Source organism: Periophthalmus magnuspinnatus, chromosome 3, assembly GCF_009829125.3.
Source record: "Periophthalmus magnuspinnatus isolate fPerMag1 chromosome 3, fPerMag1.2.pri, whole genome shotgun sequence".
Classification (NCBI taxonomy): domain Eukaryota; kingdom Metazoa; phylum Chordata; class Actinopteri; order Gobiiformes; family Gobiidae; genus Periophthalmus; species Periophthalmus magnuspinnatus.
The window spans coordinates 35,308,681-35,329,132 of NC_047128.1; the positions used below are offsets into that span (position 1 = coordinate 35,308,681).

The window sequence follows — 20,452 nt, forward strand, 5'->3', positions numbered from 1 at the left end:
GGCTGAGGGGGAGAGGGGTGGCAGAGGGAGGTGGAGAGGATGGAGGGAAGAGGAGGAGGCAGCAGCAGCTGTGCTGGAATTAATGTCTGCATGCCAAATTAGAAACACCATGCATCTCCGTCAGAGATTCACAGGAAAAATTAAGGATGGAATGGATGGAAAAAGAAAGAAATGAGAAAGAGTGGCACATGTGATGAGATGGATATGTAAATGAATACTTTAAGTCTTTAAATACTACCAGTGTGCTCAGTGTCAGCCATATTATACAGTGATGTGTTCAGGACTTCACATTTGAGACTGGTCTTGTGCTGAAGATGGAAAGAACTGTTTAAAAATAACAGTGAGACTCTGGGTCTTGTGTTTCATTGTTTTAAGACTTAAATAATGTGAGTGCATTCAGTCCTAATACAGACATAAATGTAATCACACTCCTCTGTGTTCACTCATGTGGCAGGAGCATGTCTGAACACAAAGTGAGTGATGTGCGAATGGCACAGCCGCGGTGCAGAGAGGGGCCACAGGTCCCAGTGGTGCCCCCTAGGGACAGAGCCACCTCATTCACAAGATCAATAATGAGAGTACAGGCTCTGTCTAATGATAGCTGCAGGCCACAGGGCCAGGGGCCTCAGGGCAGTGCTCTGGCAGCTCGGCCTTTATGAAAACAGGACCACGAGAAGTACAGCTGATGTGGGCCGAGCGCTGAGAAGTATGTCAGCTGAAGGACACGAGGAGCAGATGGCTGCAGCTTCACCTACGGCTACACTCTGAGGTGGAGAGAGCTTTAAGGACAGGACCAGTACATTCTCTGTGAGCCTGGCATCAGCAGAAATGATATATTTAACATGCATTTGCTTTAGAATAGTCCAATACTATTACCATTTGTGAAAAACATTTGAGCCCATCATATACAGAACTCAAACGTCCGAGCTGTGGTTGAAAAGTTCAGTTCTCCTCACTGTTTTCTCATGGACATTTGAGTCTGAGTGAAACTTGGTGATTGTGTGATTGTAGGTGCATCTACTCCACATCATCCTCCTCAGTGTGGTGCCTCACACTGTGCGCGCTGCAGCAGGTCATACAGTAGCACAGCCCTATAGAACAACAACACGCTCATTAGCTCATTTCACTTTTCTCTCTCTTTCACTGCTGAGCTAAATTAACCATCCCATTTCTCTTCTTTGTGTGTCCTCTGCTGAAACAAAGCCCCGTGCCCCCCAGCCCCTCCTGTTCTGTCACTGTGCGTCTCCTGTCTGACCAAGCTCCCCCTGCCTCCCCCCCTCCCCCCGCCTCCCCCCCGCCTCCTCCCCTCACCCCCCGGGAGGTGACATCTGCCGGGATGCGCTCGGCTGGCTCCAGATGCACCGCCACCACCGCCACCCGAGTGGAGGGTGCGCAGGCGAACGACACCCCGGCACTCATTTCAATTCCATCACCCTCTCCCAATCATCTTGCCTCTCCCCTGTGCAACATTAACGAGCCTCTTTCATTTGAATACATAATTAGCCGCCCGAGCACTCTGCTTCACTAATTTTGAGACAAAAGGATGGAGGAGACAAGGGGGTGTGTGTCGAGGGGTGGAGGGTGCAAGGGTGGGGGTGGGATGAAGAGGATGAGGCAAATAATGATAAAAAAAAACATTTGCATTTTAATTTTAAGCCTATGGGGGTCTGTTGTTGTTTTTTTCAATCAGGGTTTTCCCTTTGTTTCTTTTCTGTCTGCCTTCCTTCCTATCAAATCCAATTTTTACTGTCAGCTATTTGTTGTAATGCGACTACAAGCGTCTTTAAGTTGTTTTGTGTTTGTGTATGTATAAGTGATAATGCATGCGTGTGTGTGTAAGTGAATCTAGCTGCAGCCCTGAGGGCATGTGGCACTCCCAAGCCAAAATAAACCCCACTTACTGCTGTACAATAAATCATTCTCCTCAATGAGCTGCAGCCAGCTGAGACGCTGCTCAGTGCATTACAGTATCATCCCCATTCAATAAGCAGCGCTCCTATTGCCCTCTCTGTCATTTTCCTTTGCTTCAAACGGCCTTGAGCTTTGGAGTGGACAACTCAGTGACACAAATGAACATGCATCAACCGTATATCGTGCTGTTTCCATACATCACATTATGAACGGCAGCTCCATTAGCCTCTTTTATATCTGTATGACTCTGGAAATGAGAGCTCAAAAAGGACAGCAGATGAAAAGCATCAAAGTGGTGACACAGTTGTGAGCTGGAAATTGGTTGCGACAGAGGAACGCACACAAGAAAAGCAGTGGATGTGAGCTTATGTAGCCTGTGAAAGTGCGTTGCGTCGCTTCCTTCTTGGTGGTGTGCCAGCCCTGGCCTCCTGTCAGCCATCGGGGGAGCCAAATGACAGCTTTGATCCTATTAGGATCCGCGCCAAATCAACACTTTACTCATTAAGTGGTGGCTTCCTGCATGTGCCAGCTAACGACGCGCCCGCCCGTACTGTACCGGAGCAGTGTGCCAGCCGTGGCCTGTGAGAGGCCCGCTCACCTGGCATGACGAGGATCCAGGCTGCTGACTCAGTGCTGATCCCACACTGTCTCTGTGTGTGTGTGTGAGCAAATCTACTGAGTTATGTACAATGGAAACGACTGTTGTCAATGTAATTACACACCATCTATCACTGAATGCATCATTATGTGCATAAAAATAAATGTAATACTTTTGCAGTTTACAAGGAGACATTTTCTGCTGGTGCCATTTAAGTAATTGTTGTTTTTTTTAATCCAGAATGTGTCAAACATGGAACATCACAGCTTTGTCATAATAATCATATAACGCTCAGATAGTTTAAAGAGTGAATGTAACAGGGTTGAGCACTGACTCCTCTGTGAGTGAGTTTAGTGCAGTTTTCATTGTTTTTAATCATTTCACAAAAAGCTGCACTGACAGTATTTGAATATTTAATGACAGTAAGTATCCTCTAAGTGATAAATGAACTCTCCTTGAGTCAAACACACTCCCGCACACACTCTCGGCTAATGGAACGTTCTGGACGACTGGACGTCTTCATTGATGTGTTATTGGTCATTGACGGGCCGCAGTCGGGTCGCAGGGTCACACAGGAGGCTTTAGGTTGAGCTCTGGGGAAACACAGAGTCTTATATAAGTGATGAAACCTCAGCTCCATCTTATTTACTGCTCGACCCCAATCTTTGTCCCTGACCTTTGACCTCCATGGGGGAATACACGTATGGATCTGCTCTCGCTCTGCTCCAGTGGGTTATTGAAGTGGGACAGTACAGGCACGTCCAGGACTCCACAAACACTGAGCTCTCATACAGGAGCACAGTATTTAATTAGGAAGTCAAAATATTTTTCAATAATTCTGAAAAACCTTTGAGCTTTGATTTAGAAAACTATTTGTGAAAACACAGAGCAAAAAGTCGGTGAAACAGAAACAATTCAGTTTTAGAATTTTGACTTTTGGATTTGTTTTTATTGTTCTGAAGGGGTTAAGTCCAGTTTCATTGTGTTGTCTGCTTTGCATCAATGTACATTATGTACTCCTCATTTGCATACTGCAGTGCGAGCTCAATTAAAATGAACTTTTAATTTCTTACAAGTAAATTAGTTTTGCATGCGATGCGTGCAAATGCCGGGATAATGGGTGTTTTTTAATGAGCTCACAAGCTGAGTGCACCCGATCAACTCCCGGGTCTGAGGAGAGCGACGCGAGGAACTCGACGCCCAGCCTCACCTCCACCCAGCAAAGAAATACTCTTTAAATCTCAGTCTATTTACTCACATATTGTTGTTTTATTAAAATAACAAGCAATTCAGTTATTAGTCTCAACATTGACAAAGGACTTTGTGAAACGCGGCTCCAAAAGTGTTTCTCTTTGAACATGTTCCACTCACAGGCTGAATGTCACTCCAGTTTACTCGATAACATCTTCCTCTTATGTGTTTTTATACTGTGCTACTACAGTATTTATTTCATTACAAACCCCACAGATGATCTGAATTCAATTTCATGCCATAATGATCCTTGTTTGCTTCAAATTGATATTAATGACTCAAAAAAAAGAAAAAAGGAGGTGTAGCTTTGTGGAGCTTATGAGACACTGTCCACATTTGTCCGTGTAACAAACCCACTGAAGTCTATGAAAGTTTGTAAGCCACACAAACCCTCTGCATGTCTCCCTTTCACAGCCCTCCGCTCGTGGTTCTTCATGTCTCTCTCACCTCCACCTCTCCAGGAGCAGAGGTGGTCTTTGTGCTCTGAGTGCTGCTGATGTCAGGACTGCAGAACAGGTGCGCTGACAGAAAGAACCCCGTTGTTGTGGCGCGGCGGCTGGGTAAACAAACTCACCAGAGGTCCCTGCCACATTGTCACACACACACACACAAACAGACTATTTCACTATTTAGATCAGCAAACACGTGTCAGTTCAAAAGAGCCGGGTTACAGATGGACTTAAGGCACGGCTCCCCCAGACGCTTTTATACAGGTGTAACTTATCAGGTGTTATTAAAGAAAGAAAGTGCCAGACTGATGGAACTGAAGCGGCCAATCAGCAGCTAATACACCACCAAATACACCACCAAATACACCATCAAATACACCACCAAATACACCACCAAGTACACCACCAAATACACCACCAAATACAACACCAAACACAACACCGAATACACCACATTCATATGAAATGGAGTCTTTCCCAAGGGCACAGCGGCCGTCTGCTCTGTCTGCGTCTCTTTTCTGTTGGATACTAAAGGTCATTGATTCAGGACGTGTCTGTGGCCCCTGAGTCACGTCTCAGCAGGTGATATAATGATATAATATAGTCACTTTAAGCCTCATACACATTGCCTTGTGACTTTGCCTCTCTGTACTTGTCCCAAAACTGCTACAGACCATGAACTCCAGCGTAAAAAAAAGCTTCTAACTTCAAAACAGCATTTCCTTAGTTTTGTTTTGCTGTATTTTCTCGGTGCCATCACTCTCCCGGTGCCCGCAGCCCTTCTCATCTTCCTATGCAGCTCTTGCTCTCTCTGCTCCTCACTTCGCCTCCTCCTCCAGCCGCACAGCTGTGCAGGGCAGATTAGTGTGTTAGTACCTGTGAGGCACAGGCACGGCAACTGCATGCTAAAACCCAATCAGCTAATGTTGATAAAGGAGGTGGGGTACGGACATCTGTTCACACAAAACACCAAACTCATTTGAATCACAAGATGAAATGACTCACATCTGCTGAATTGGAAAATATCTTTTTGCCCTCCTTGTTTTAATTTGGGTGGAGGTGGGTACACTCCAGATGCCAGGGCGAGGTGCTGAGTGACAGGTCTGAGGAAAAACGCTTTTTGAGTTTCATTTCTCATTCATTTCAGCATAAATGGCTCCATAAGATCCACACAGATACACGACCAGTTGGATAAGATGGATTTGAATGTATATTAACTGTGTGTATATATTGTATATTTATGCTGCTGGTTTTATTCTACTATTAATGTGACAGCCACAGTAACCCTGTAAATAACACTGAGATGTTTATAGAGCCATTTCTGAAATAAAACACAAGCCAAGTGCAGTGATCGACGAATTACACTGACCCCAATAAAACAGATTTTTGTTCATTTTGTCGACACATGCACAGAGGTTTTTTTTCTCTCAGTGAAGGTGGTTTTGGAGACAAAGGCTGAGACAGGCTGATAGGAGACAGGAGGATTAAAGGATAGAGGAAATACCAAGCCTGGGAGCCAGACTGCTTTTCTAATACAAAAGATCTCTCAAGTCTGGTCACTTGTTCTTTCTGTGCATCTCAGGCCAAACTGTAATCGGGTTTATTCATTTCAGTGACTTCTTTTACCTGAGAGCGTCTAGTGCTTCTCACATTGATTCTCCAGGATTATGCAATGTTTTATCAGTATTCTCTTTGTTTTTTTTCTGTTTTTTGTCAGGTACAAAAGGGCCATGAGTTAACAGTGACCGTCAAAAGTATTAAATGAAAGTATTTCTGCTTGAACGCCTTAACTCTTTTTCTTTTTTTGCGATTTTTCTGACGAGCCTCTGTTGCAGTTGACTGTTTTTATTTCTCAACGTGTTACGTATAATGCAATCCTTACACAAAAACAATCAACAGTTGTCATACGTGGAAGTCTTTAAAATTCTCATCTCGTGTGGATGGCTTTGTTTGATGTGTGCAATGAGTCGAACCTGCTCAAGACGCTCGGAGTCTGTGGGTGTTTTAGTGCGGCTGCAGCAGATGTTGACTTACAATGGCTCTGCAGATGTGTGGAATATATTTAAAATACATTAGTCGAGCCACTGCTGTACGAAAAAGTATAGTGTTTGAATAAAATCATTTGGTACAACTGTCATTTATCACGGACAGCTTATGAAATGTCTGTAGATACTGTCATTGACTGATCAGTACAAGCTTAAAAGTAAATTCCATTTCAGAAAACAGCAGTAAGACGTATGTGAGCAGAGATAGGAAGAATATGCAAACACGGAAAGGTAACTTTTCTATTAGCACTGTAATAAGCAGCATTTTTAAATCAAACAGAATGAATAAAATGCAGATTACTTTTGCATTTAGCTTAGATGTGATGAAGATGGACTAACAATGAGTCTATGTGCTGTAGGACACCACAGTTTATACAGCATTTTCCAGACTATACGTCGCACTTTTTATCACAGTGTGACCGGGGGACTTATACTCAGATGCGACTTATACTCCAGAAAATACGGTAATTGTCTGACTGATACTGGACTAAACTTATGGATGAATGCATTTAAATAAATATATGTGTGACAAAGTGTTTCAAAAACGTCAAATACTCCTGACGTTGATGGGTTTGTCCAATGAGCAGGGGGTGTTTTGACACAAAATACTAATAATTATTTGATTGCAACAAATTCCGTAAATTGTTTGTGACATTTTGGACAATCCGACCAAATGTATCGGAGCTTTTTTGGCATTTTTTGTTTTTTTTACTAAACAAACCAAGAAATAAACCTATGTTATTCAGAATTTTGAAGTTAGATAGTTGAATATTTATAAGCATCTCCAACAAATGGTCACAGAGTTGTTCATTTTAAGTCGTTAGTTATTGTTAAATGCTCATTTTGAAGTCGTTTAAGTATTTGTCCACGTTCTGTCCTTCCTCCGTCGTCTCCGTTTGCGTCCGTGCACTGATGGTTTATCAGAGGCTCCTCCTGCACCCACACAGGCTCCAGGCATGCATATTTTCTTTTTACATGAATGGCGATTAGCACAGCTCTGCCAATCACTATAATTTACATTAAATTTGGAATTAATTTCACACTTTTTTCCCTCACTGTAATTATGTCAACAGCTGCTGTGAAACCAAGCTGCACACATGAATTTTAATAGCAGTTTCTTTCAAATCCCTCTGAACTTTGGAGAGAAAAACACAACATTATGGCAATATTTCTGTAATAAGCTTGCAAGGATTTAGTGTGGGGATGGTGAGGGAAAGAGAAATAGATCATTAAGAATTCTGTGCTTAAGTCTTTACCAAACCACAAACTGTCCTTCCATCCATCTGCTGCTCCATCTGCCTGTCCAAATTTAACTCAAACTTAGAGATATCTTCTTGGAGGCGTCCAATAACTTACAGTTGTATTTCTTCAGTACTAATCACAATGCAGTTTTAGAGACAGTGGACATTAATGTAAATCAACATTTTAGGTTTTTATGATACTTCTTGACTAAAAATGAAGTTTGTAGAGAAACTGTCAACCCCCATCTCCCCGATAAAGTGGTACAGTCGTGATATAAGACCCACAGATATGTCAGCGCTTTGACTAAACTGGATTTATTTAACGCACGCTATAAAGTGGGTGCAGAAATGTTTAACCCTCTGGTGCATAGTGGTCACTGCAGTAGACAGCTACTAAAACATAACTTTCTCTTTAATGCATTGGTTTATGTGGTGGAGCCTCTAGAGTGCTCTCTGCTGCCACACTCCATTGAGGTCAATTCAGTGGTCAGTTGGTGTAACTGCAAGTAAATTTCCTCTGGTTTTCTTATTCAGGCCTAAACAGTGTTGAAATTTCCCCCAAAAAATGTTGAAATGTTTTTCAAAGCATAAAAAGAAACATGTGTCTGTATATTTATAATAGAACACACGTTAATTCATTTTTACAGGCAGTTCACAATGTTGTTTCATGTCCTGAGAAGAATAAAAACCAAGGCTTTGATAATTCATGCATCAGAGGGTTAAATTAAGTGTTTTTCCCATTGGTTTTTTGGTATATTCCTGCAAAAAACACACACAAATTGAGACGTCACTTGTGTTTTCCTGCTAAACTTTATTCCAGGTTTTGTCATTTTAAAATATGTCTCGTACCATCATTTACCTGACCATAAAATACGTTACATTTAGCATTTTTTGTGTTTTTTTGTGGGTTTGGAGACTGTCAAAGATGCCACCTGCGAGCCCCATTAGAATCATTGCACTGAGCATCCAAAACTCTGCATGGGTCTAACTTCCCAGCAGACTCCAGATCTATGAGAGGAAACAAACAGTGAGACAAAACCAGACAGAAAACTGGAGAAAGAGAAAGAGGCGGAATTAGAGGCAGGATCAAGAGGTCGGGATGGAGGCAGTAAAGCTCTCATCTCCACACAGCAGGGGCCCACAGCCAGCAGCTCAGCAATTACACAGCCATTTAAGACGGGCATAAAGGGAGCCAACACACTGGGACCTCAGCTGCACGGACCCCCCGAAACATCGCACACCACGACGAGTTAAGAACAGAGACGCCGTGTGGAGACCGAGCCCAAGGTCAACGTTTGCTCACTAATCTGAAACTGGATCATTTTTAAACAAATACTCACAAGATTAGGTCAATTAGTTATGTGGGTTCAGTTGTTTTGGATCGTATGTGGTCAACAAAAAGATTATTGGATTAAATCATTTTGTAGTTTTGTTATGGAGATGTTATTGCATTGCCTGGATTGTTCCACAGTATGATATTTAAATAATCTAAGTTGCATCTTATTCAATCGCAGGTATTTTTATTGCTAAACAGACACCTTGAGAAATACGTATTGTTATGGAGAGTACGGACGCCTCTCCACAGATCTGATCTTGCTGTCCTACCACAACTCCCCAGATCTATGTCTCACTGCAGCAGGTGAACATGGACCAGTGGATTCACTCCAACAGATCAGTGTGTGGAGGCAAAACAACTTTCTCTAGATAAACTCAGACAAGATTCAAGTTCAAGTCGTCATCTTTGTCCCACAGAAACATCTGCAGTAAACTGTCCAAACCAGACTCAGACTTATCCTGCGTTTGTGTCCAGTAGGTCAGACGACTGTAACGTCCTGATCACTGGACTCTCCAAACGAGCCACAGAACAGAACATCCAGAACATCCAGAACATCCAGAACATCCAGAACATCCAGAACATCCAGAACATCCAGAACATCCAGAACATCCAGAACATCCAGAACACTGCTGCTCGGGTCAGGACTAGAACCAGGAAGTACTTCACACATGCATTCTGTTTATCTGTGACTGAAAGGGTTTTATTCTGCACTTTTCTCCTTTAATGTTAATTTTATGATGATTATTTGTGATTATTTATGTTTTCATTTGTGTGATTTTAGTGTCTTTTTTGTTCTATAAATCATTTTGAATTACCTTATGTACAAATCGTGCTGTATATTAAATTTGCTTTGTCTTGGCCTGGTGGTGTCACCTGCTTGTCTTCGTGGAGATATATACTGTAAGTTTAATACCATACTGTGGAACATTCCATGGAGATAAGCAGCGGCTGATACTTTACCAGAAAAGTTACACCTTTAAGGCAAAATCTCTGTAAGCCTGAAGAGTCTGAATGTGCATTTGATTATTCCATGATTAAATCAGTCTGTATTTATTACTTTTGCAGATGTATTGACTTATTTAGTCCATCTGTCTTTAAGTACAGGGTCAACTGGACGGTCAGGACGGACATCACCTTCAGTTTGTCCCACTGCTCCTGAAGACTCAGTTGTGACCAATCAGACACAGATCTATTGATCCACAGGAGCCGTGTCTCTGCAGCGAAGCCTCTGAGGAAAAGAAAGTGTGATACAGATGTTAAATTTGGTCATCCCTCTGTCCATTTTAGATTCATTTTTTTACTTTAAAGTATTTCTTTTTGTGACAGGTGCTTTCACTAAGCATCTTGAAAGTACTTACAAATCCAAGAGGCTCATCTTCAAAGTCTAATAGTTGTCATCTTTTGAATATTTCATTCACATTTTATAAAATTTTCACCAAGGGTTAATATTCACAAGTGCACTGCTCCTTTCATCAGCTTTCACTCAAAAGCATTTCCCTGTATCTGTCTTTTGGCTGACAGATTCAACTGAATAAATAATTGTTTAAAATATGTTTCGTTTGCGCAGTAGCTCTAAAAATGAATAATAACACTTCACCATTTTTACTTTCCCACAAGATTCAAGATCATTAAACTGGCTCCAATAACTAAAAAGCTTGAATAAAAAAAAAAAGTGTAACAGTTTCACAATTACTATAATAATATTTGCAAATTACCATTTGTTTCCAGGGTTACAGTGGGTCAGTTTTCCATCTTTCATTGTTCAGAGTCTCATAAAACGCTGAAAAAGAGAAAGTATCGCTCATGTTTACTGAAGCCTTGGAGTCTCCACCTCAGAGGAGACGGCTTTTTGTTACAGACAATTAAATCCACCGTCCTCTTTGTCAACTGCCAAATAAATACAATCTCTTTCTATAGCTCTGCCCTCGCTCCGAATGCCAGAGAAAAGACATTGTAACAACAGAAAGGTTCAAATACCACTCCACGTCACAGGGGACTCTGATGACCTTTCTCGCACTGTTCTTCTCACATTACTCTGTTCAGCTTTACATTTCGTCTGGCTCTATTTCCACTCTCTCCTCTTATCCACAGAGTGTCCCCCATCGGCCAGGACCCTCCCTTTAGTCCCCTCCTCATCACCTCTTTATACCTTGAACCTCTTTGACAGCCGGGGCAGGTTTCCCTTCATCCATCAGTCATATCTGTCACAAGTGCTTCACACCCACCTCCATTGTGTTGACAAAAGAAAAAGCGCTTTTATAATGTGTTTATTCTAAACGTCAGGTGCCTCTAGCAACGGGCCACAATGCAGGAAAGGAACAAATAGATCCAGCCTGTGAGACCCACACTGTAATATTAGAGCTGTAAAGTTATATTTCATCATTCAGGTTGTATTTTTTAGCGCGGAGCTGCTGATTTTCATAGCAAATAAGTTGTACAGAGTCTCCAGAGAATCGTGCGCTCTTGACTCGTTGGTGTGCATGAAGAGTGAACATTTTGCACAAATCAACCTATTTCATATCATATTTTAGTGGCAACATTTTTCTCAAATTCTCCACTGAAATGAACGGGATTGAGGCAACAAAAGCACACTTTAGAAGCATTTAGACGCAAATTGTGCAAGGCGGAGTAACATCAGTGTCATAAAAACTTGGAATTGCACTCTTGGCATTGTTGGCAGGATTATTGAATTATCAAAATAAGATTAACTTTTGAATTATGGAAATATTGGAAAAACTGATGACAAGTTTGGTCGAGGAGTGATTTCATCTTTCTCATACATTAGGTTTATGTTGTCAGCAGATAAAATGCCGTTGCTTCCACATAGGATCAAAGTATCTCCGTGCGTCTGGGCTTCAGTCCCAGTCTCCCATGTTCTTGACTTTATCTCTGCAGATGGAGCTGCTGAGGCTGTGGAGCGCGCAGGTATTCCCCGTGCGGATTCTTTCTCTGCCTCTTACAGAAGTGTCAACCTGCGCCCCTTCTCGGCTCTTCACAGTGTATAGCCCTGTAAAGCACCTATCATGATGAGCCGAGGAGCGAGAGCCATGCGGCGCTATACAGAAAGTGGAAAACACTGAGCGGATGACAGGCAGCAGGATGGAGCAGGGCTGATCCAGGGATGGTGCACGGAGGTGGAAGTAGGAGGGAGGAAGGAGGAGGAGATGATAGTTTGAGGGGTCGAGCACCACCTGGTATGCCTTTACAACCAGGAAAATGCCTAGAGAAATGATAATAAAATAGAGAGAAGTGGTGGAGCCTTCTGTTGCTGACAGGAGTGTGTGCGTCCTGCGAGAGGCGCGTGGCGTGTGTGATGAATAATTCATGGCGTTCATTAAGGACAGAAAGTGTGACTGACTGATTGTGTGTACGGCTGTGTGTTGCTCTGCGCCACGTCGCCTGCCTTGTGGCTGCCATCTGGCTTCACGCCATCAGAGTGCCACCCTCCAAAGCCCTCGCTTCTGCAAACATGGCAGCAGAGGGGGTGCTGGTGGGTGGGGGGTGACGCAGGAAGAGGAGGGGGGTGTATACTGGGGCAGCGTCACACGGCGAGGACACAGCCTCCAGGAGAAGTTCTCTGTTTCACTGATGTCACATGACGTCCACAGTCTGGTGAGAGAGACGTGCAGCTGGACACAGAGTGTGACAGGCGTCTGCTCTGATCCAAAGTGATGCTCTGTCAGGACAGTTATGTTTCCCTCTCCATTCTGCTCCTCAGTCTTTAACATGCACTTGGCTGCTTCACTGACACTAATCTCCTTATGCTTTATGACCAGTCGCTAAAACAATGCAGTCACAACTAATGCTTTGTGTATTGTGCACAGTATTTACATTCATAAAGGAGCTAAGATGGAGGCAACAATGGCCTTTCGAAGCTCCTAATATTTGAGGATTGGGCTTAGCCGTCCACCAAACCACACATCACTGCTCACTGATTCCCCAGTTTCATGTTTCTGGGCTGACAGTTTGAAGGATGTGGTTTTGAATGTCTCAAAATGACTGTTTTAGACAGACTACTAATTATAAAGATTGATAAAAGCTGCAATGTTTGGTCACTTTTGTAAAACTTGGCAATCATGCTTTAGATACATGTTTTATTTCATTCAGGTTAAAATGTTAATGTAAAAGTATAAAACCAACATCCACCCACGCACAATGTAAGAAGAAAGTGATGTTGATAAAAATGATAATGTGCTGTACATTATGATTCTTACAATTTTGTGCCTTACTTGAATAATTCTGAATTGTGTAAACTTTTATTTTTTTCTCTCTGTTGTTACTCTGTCCAAGTCGTTTCCCTCGTGGATCAACAAAGTTTGTCGATTAGTCAGGCCAAACTGTATTTCCCAGGTAAAGTATACAGTCTGTGGAAGTGAACTTGTGCAGTTGCAGGACGGTGCCTTGAGCGCAGTTGCCAGGTGTCGGTGTGTTTTAAGCGTGCGGATGTGTGTGGATGTGGTTGTGTCCATCTGGAAGGGTCCTCATGGGTCACTGTAATCTGGCACAGCAATCTCACACTGTAATCATGTCAGGGCCCAGCAGGTGGTCCAGCAGACGGCAGGGAGACAAGTTTCTACGCTCTTTATTCATACAACAGACCCTATAACACAACGGTATAAGACTAAATACTGCACGGAATATAAACATGTGTCAACTCAAAACTTTATCATGTGCTAATGCTGCAGTAATTTGGCCGTTGACCTCATGTCCAAACACTTGTCCTTCCACTTTGTGCCTCTAGATGGAGTGGTGAGTGATTGAGATTTGAATTTGGAAAATAGGCTCAGCTAAATCTTCCAAAAATAAATAAATAATAAAACAGAATACAAATTTGTGGGTGAGACTTGACGAGTGAGGCTTGATTAAAGAGTGCAGCGTGTGTGCACAGATACGAGAGCATTTTAGTCTGATCACTTGAACTGGGTGCAGCTGTGTTGACAGCTTTGCTGCACTTGACACATTCTCATGGTCTGCATGTTGAAAGAGCCAAGTGTGGCATAAGGCCAGCTTTCTCACAGATTACACAATACCCTATGTGTGGCAAGTAAACAGAGAGAAACAGCAACACAGCCAAACAGCCATGATACGGCACCGTCCAACAATCGAGAGCGCAGAGTCTGTGGTGACGTCCACAAGACTCAAACACTCGTCTGTGTGTCAAAAGTACAATGTACATTATACAGTACTGTTTATTTTTACTAACCTGCAGATTTCCAAAAATCCTCTGACAGTAAAACTCTTGGCTTAGTTTGTGTGGTTTAAGTTGTTGTTCCAGGGCCATTAAACTGGACTTTTGGTTTGTAGATGGTCCTGACTGTGATGTTCGTCTCTTCTGACACATCACTGCATTTAAAAGTTTGTATTGTGTTTACATTTTAAACATATGCAAACATTTATTATATCATTTGTTTCTCGAGAAGTTCAATGGTAATGGCTTCATATGGAGTTAAAGGAAGTCCAATATGTTTTCCATCTAAAATGGTTAAAATATTAAAGTTCAGGGTTAGCTGTAGTGTGAATGGGCAGAGCGCGCCGCTGTGAGCCAGGCCTGTTGGCGAGTTTCCAGGGGGATAGTGGGTGTCCCTGTGCCAGCTGGCAGCCTGTCTGTCCCATCTGTGGAGCCTAGGAGAGTGTGCAGTAATCTCCTGGAGACAGCGGCTCAGCTCGGGCCAGATTTAAAGGGATATGGCCAGCTGGCCGGGCACGGACAGGTCTGCGAGAGGAGAGAGAAGGGCAGGAGAAGGCCACAGCGGAGGAGGGAGGAGCTGTGAGGAGCAGGTCAGGTGTAATGGTGAGGATGAGCAGCAGTGTCCAGGAGCAGAGAGAGTGATTACAGTCTGCTGCAGCACTCAATAGAACCAACCAAGTGTAATGTCTCTAAGTGAGAGCTGCCACTGGACCAATGGTTCACTTAAGGTCATGTTCACAAGACAGGAGACAAAATGTACCAAGTGTAAGAGCGTGAAGTCAAGTGTGACGCAGGACACAGCACAAATATGACAACGATGAACAACACGGTACTTTTGCCTTCTCCACGTCGTGCGATAAACATTTGTCACACATTAAAATGTTATATTCATGACATTAAAGATGTAATGTTTGCTGTGCTCTCAGAGTCAGTGCATGTTTTTGAGTCTCGGGTTTGGGCGCAGACGCTCAGCACAGCTCTGGTTTACTCCTCTGTGTGATTGTTGCAGATGGTAATCAGAGCCCAGCTGGCACATCCACTGCAGCTAAAGGCCCACATTTCAAAATAATATCAATCTTAGCAAGCCGTTTAATCCACTAATCTTAAATTTATTGGGCACCTTTCCAATACCATAATAAAATACAGGACTGTAATCTTCAAGGTTTTAAAATGTGATGGATTTAATTTGTCAAATCAGTTTCATTTCATTTATGGATGGATCCAGAGTCAGTTGTATGTGTGTGTGCTCAGTGTGTGTGTGTGTGTGTGTGTGGGTGTGTGTGTGTGTGTGTGTGTGTGTGCTCATATTTACACAGGTACATACATGAAAAACACTATTCACCTGAGGTATTGTGCAGCAGCCTCACCACAGAGAGAAAATGTACAGTATGAAGAATTAAAGCTTGAATTATCACTGCCCTTTGTCATTTTAAGCCTGATCTGATTAAATATAAAAAGAAACATTGTCATTTTTTTCCAATACCAATTAAAATCCAGCTAAATTAAGTAAACCAGTGATGAAGAGATGTGACTAATCCTTATTTTGCTTCCCAGCTCCTTTGACTAATTGTCCCACCGTTGTGTAGTTGTGGCTCCATATGTTATTTTGCACCCTCAATTTAAACTCCTCTATCAAAGCAGCACATTACACCTACAAATACATAAGGTTATGCAGTTTGCACCTGAAGCCTATCTGAGTATCACGTACATATGCACACACAGGTGCGCTCCCCTCATCTCTTACACACAACGACCCATCTACAAAACGCAGCGAGACACAAAGAGGCCCACACCCCTGAGGCTAAAGCTGGAGAATACGGCAAGCCATGCAAATCCCCAGATGTGCAGGAAGAAGAAGAAGAAGAAGAAGAAGAAGAAGAGGAGGAAAGAAAGAGGGAGGAGGGGGAGGAGGATACAGAGGAGAAGTGATGGAGGCAAAGACAGGGAGGGGCGGCGCAGGCTGTGGCTCGGGTGTTTACGACTGTTTAAAAGCCAGTGGGTGCTGTGCAGATTAATAAACGGGAGGTAATAGCAGAAGGACTCTATATTTATTTTTTATCTTAAACGTTGCTTGTTTGTCGGGCTGGATGAATATTGACTGTGAAATTGGGATCAGGGGCGACACATGCCAGTGCTCGGCCTTATCTGGTGGATGCAGGCAGGCCCGGGGCTCTTATCGCCGTGCCACAGTGGCGTGCCGGTACTCCAGCGCTCTCAAAGCCGCCACATTCCCTTTGTATCTGCCTGGAGAAGCCTGTTTACCTTTCACTGGCTTGATATTCCTATTAGAGCCGCTGACTATTTACTCAGTGCCACGGCCGCCTCCTCTGCCTCCATCGGGCAACGGGCTGTCTCTCATCTCCCCCTCACTATTTGGCAAAAACCTATCGAGCTGAGTTTGACTCTTGGCTTTTTATGCTATATTTTTGTCCTGACCTTCATTGTGACATAAAGTTCAAGATGAGGTTTTATAGACTGACTGTGCGCAAAAGAAAAGGTGAAAAACTTTCTAGTGTGGCTCATGAAGTTAAGTTTCAAAAAGTACAAAATTAAAAGAGAATAGTGGCTCGTTCACTTAATGTTTTGACTGATACTGGCAATAAGTTAATAAAATGTGTACTTTTCTAACCTGAAAGAGATGTAACTTTAAATCTGTGTTACCCCAGTGTCTCAAAATTGATGCATCAGTGGCAAAATTCAATGAAATACATGAATGTTTTGAGCTTAAACCTAAATGATATTGTTTTTTCAGTGATATATACTGTGCTGAACAAAAACTAGTGCTCCCACATTTGGCGACTTCTCAAGCAGAATCAATATAAATAGAAACTTTGCAAAAAAACACACACAAAAAAAAAGAATGTTACCAGCCCAGAGGCGCCAGATGTGATGCAAAACCCCAAAGACTGTGTTACCATAACCAGGTGTGGAGCAGTAACTCGACTCTGCAGCAACGACTAAAACAGAAAGATCCTGGTTTTAGCAGCAGATCAGTCATTTTGACCCAGCCACAATTAACCTTGAGACACCTGCACCACAGACGCAACTTTACTCTGCTCCTCTGCTCCTCTGCTCCTCTCCTCCTTGCTCCCTAGCCTTCTCTCCTCCTCTGTTCCCTAGCCTCCTCTCCTCTTCTCCTCCCCTGCTCCCTAGACACCTGCACCACAGACGCAACTTTACTCTGCTCCTCTGTTCCTCTGCTCCTCTCCTCCTCTCTTCATTGCTCCCTCTCCTTCTCTCCTCCTCTACTCCCTAGCCTTGTCTCCTCCCTAGCCTCCTCTTCTTCTCTCCTCCTCTCCTCCTCTGCTCCATAGCCTCCTCTTCTTCTCTCCTCCTCTCTTCCTCTGCTCCATAGCCTCCTCTTCTTCTCTCTTCCTCTGCTCCCTAGCCTCCTCTTCTTCTCTCCTCCTCTCCTCCTCTCCTCCTCTCCTCCATAGCCTCCTCTCTTGCCTCCTCTCCTCGTCTCCTTGGGGAAGGTTACACAGATTCCTTTAGTGATGACGGGTGCCTCTCCTGAGTGCAGTCTTCATGTCAGTTTTTCTTTTTTTGTTTTGTTTTATCTTTTGGCTGCATACAGACTTCGCTGAGGGGCTGGAGGCGCGAGGAGGCGCGAGGAGGCGCGTGGTGCCACATTCTGTGCCATGAGGTGATGAGGATAAGAGCAAACAAACATACAGCCAGCGCTTAGCAACGTGGATCAGAGCGTCTGCCCCGGCCCTGATAAGACCAGAGGCAGGACAGGACAGAGGTGCAAAGAGAGTCCTGTGACACTGCAGCACATACATAGAAATATCAGAACATCACCTCAACTTTAAGTGCTTTTATATATGGACCTGAGGTGAGAGACGCAGCGGACAATCAACAAGAACAGACAATGAACGTGTTGATGCGCCGTCCAACATGACCTTGTGAACTAAAGAAGTAAATGATGTTATGTGTTTAAACCTCAGTGTCTCTCCACAGCTTCACTGCACTTGGTGATAAAGTGAATATAAACCATCGGCATATCTTCCATCTGGCTCTTCAGAAAAATAAACAAAGTATTTGCGAGTACAATGTGACCCAGGTCTGTTTACAGATCAGTGCTCTCTAATTGGCGCTGTCAGCCTATGCTCACTTTCAGCCTATCCATTTCAATACTGAGACAATAACAACATTATGGAGCTCAATAGCTCATATTCCTATGTGGCAATAATATCTGGATTCCTCCTCCTCTCACTGCAAATCAATGGAGTGAGATGGCCTTTAGCTTCATTTTTCATTTTTAATATTGATTGCTGTTCTACTTTGGAGTGCACTGTCAGTCCAATTACACAGAATTTAATTGATTTTTTCTCACAAGCCGGGTTGCATTGGATTGGTTTATGCAAAGCAGATCAAACAGAAGTACTCCCTGGACTCTCCTCTATGTGTAAAATACAGCTCTAATGAGCACGAGCACACTGACAGTTTCTTTGGCCCACGCTGCCCTCCATAGCTTCTCTCCACTCAGCAAAGTCAAGCATCAGCCTAAACATTTACATACTGTTGTATGCAAAAAGCCTTCAGCTCTGAAACTCTGCCAGGACTAACCTCCCATAAAATGAACCCAAAAGTGTCTGGTAACGATGAAATAAGCTTAACGACATCAAACTTGCAAATTGTAATACTAAAACACTGCTAAAACATACTTTATTCATCAAATTCTGGCTCTAGTCAGTGGTGCATTTTATCTCGACTGAGTTCAAACTTAGTGAAAAAGAGTTGATAATTCATACAATTATAAGTGATGAATAAAGCAGGTGTCTCTTCATTTAAAAATTCCACAATGACCTTTACAGGAAGCCTCCACTCATGAAATATACATGACCCCGAGCACAATATGTCAGACAGCCAGACAAGACTAATTAGCCGCAGGTAAATTCAGTCGGCACACACACACACACACACACTTTTGGTACAAAGTGCTGGCTCCTCTGCACCTCCGAGTGACTGGGATTATTGACTTCTGCACAAATTACTGCACTTGTAGCTATAAGATACTTCCATATTCATGCTCCTCTAAACAAGGCTCCTAATAGCCTCATGTTTAGCTGAGGAGACAGAAAAGTCAGGACAGTGAGTGTGATTAGGTAAGTACAGTGTTCTCTTCAGGTCCATTATATCAGTGTGAATCAAAAATACAACTGAAGTCAAGAAATTCACTGATAATATTAAATAGATTTGTATGAAATCCAATGAGAAACAAATGACCAACAGAACGCACATGTGTGTTGTACATTCTGTTCAAGTACAAACTAAAGTTATATGATGCTTTGTGCTGTTTTACAAAGAAAATATTATTTTGGAGCAAATTTATCCTCAAAATCTAACAGAGAAGTGGACGGTTGTACTTGTCCTGTATGTGCAGAGTCAGACAGTTATCTGCTGCTGATAGTACTTTTTCATTTGCGTTTTCTGCTGTTCCTGAAGTACTCGTTCATTCAAAGAGTCTTCATTTATTCAAAACTTTTTTCATCATAAAAAGCCATTTATTTTATTCATGTATTGCTTTTATTAGATTTTTACGGCAGCACACGACTGACACATCTGTACTTCACCACAAATCAGCAGCATCACATTTTAACATGATACTATCATGAGATTATATGATACTATCATGAGGTTATATGATACTATCATGAGGTTATATGATACTATCATGAGGTTATATGATACTATCATGAGGTTATATGATACTATCATGAGGTTATATGATACTATCATGAGGTTATATGATACTATCATGAGGTTATATGATACTATCATGAGGTTATATGATACTATTGTGTTAAAACGTGATACAAAATGATCATAAAATAATGTGATATGTAAAACAAAGAACTACAGCATCAGTGGAGGATCTGTACTGTTGCACTTTTGTGGGGTGAGACGTGGGTCATGCTGCTGAGGTTGTTATGACTGTTCCCTCTCGTAGTAGCAGTAGCCTGGTAGTAGTAGTAGTAGAATTAGTGCCTCTAGGAGTACGACTACTGCTCATGCGTAAATGGCAAGGCCACATCACCAATGATGAGCCCAGGAGGGAGCAGTGACATGTGGGTGTCAGCGCTGTGAGCTCCTGTGGTCTGAGTGAACTTAACTCAAAGCTATAAGAGACAGATGACTCGAGTCACCCTCTTTATGGGCAGAGGCACATCCCAGTCTACAGCTGTGCACAAGTCCCATGAACAACAGTGTCCACAGTAAACCACCAAACCCTCGCTCTCTGCAGTGAGTCAAACACAGAGAGTTGTCCATGAGGGTGATCCTCAGCCCCGCTGTGCCAAAGAGACAGCACGTCGTTCTGTCCAGCAGCCTCCAGGAGTGATCACCTCTCTGCTTCTGACACTCGGTCTCAGAAAGGCAGAGATTATCCACCATCTCAAGCAGCAGGTGCTCAGTGCACTGGTCCTGG

The 20,452-nt window shown here is 42.9% G+C and overlaps 1 protein-coding gene across 1 annotated transcript in view; it reads left to right on the forward strand.

The window, feature by feature from the left end:
• The window catches only part of pabpn1l (PABPN1 like, cytoplasmic), a 299,018-nt gene that overhangs the window by 229,211 nt on the left and 49,355 nt on the right, over positions 1 to 20,452 (forward strand). The window lies entirely within an intron of this gene.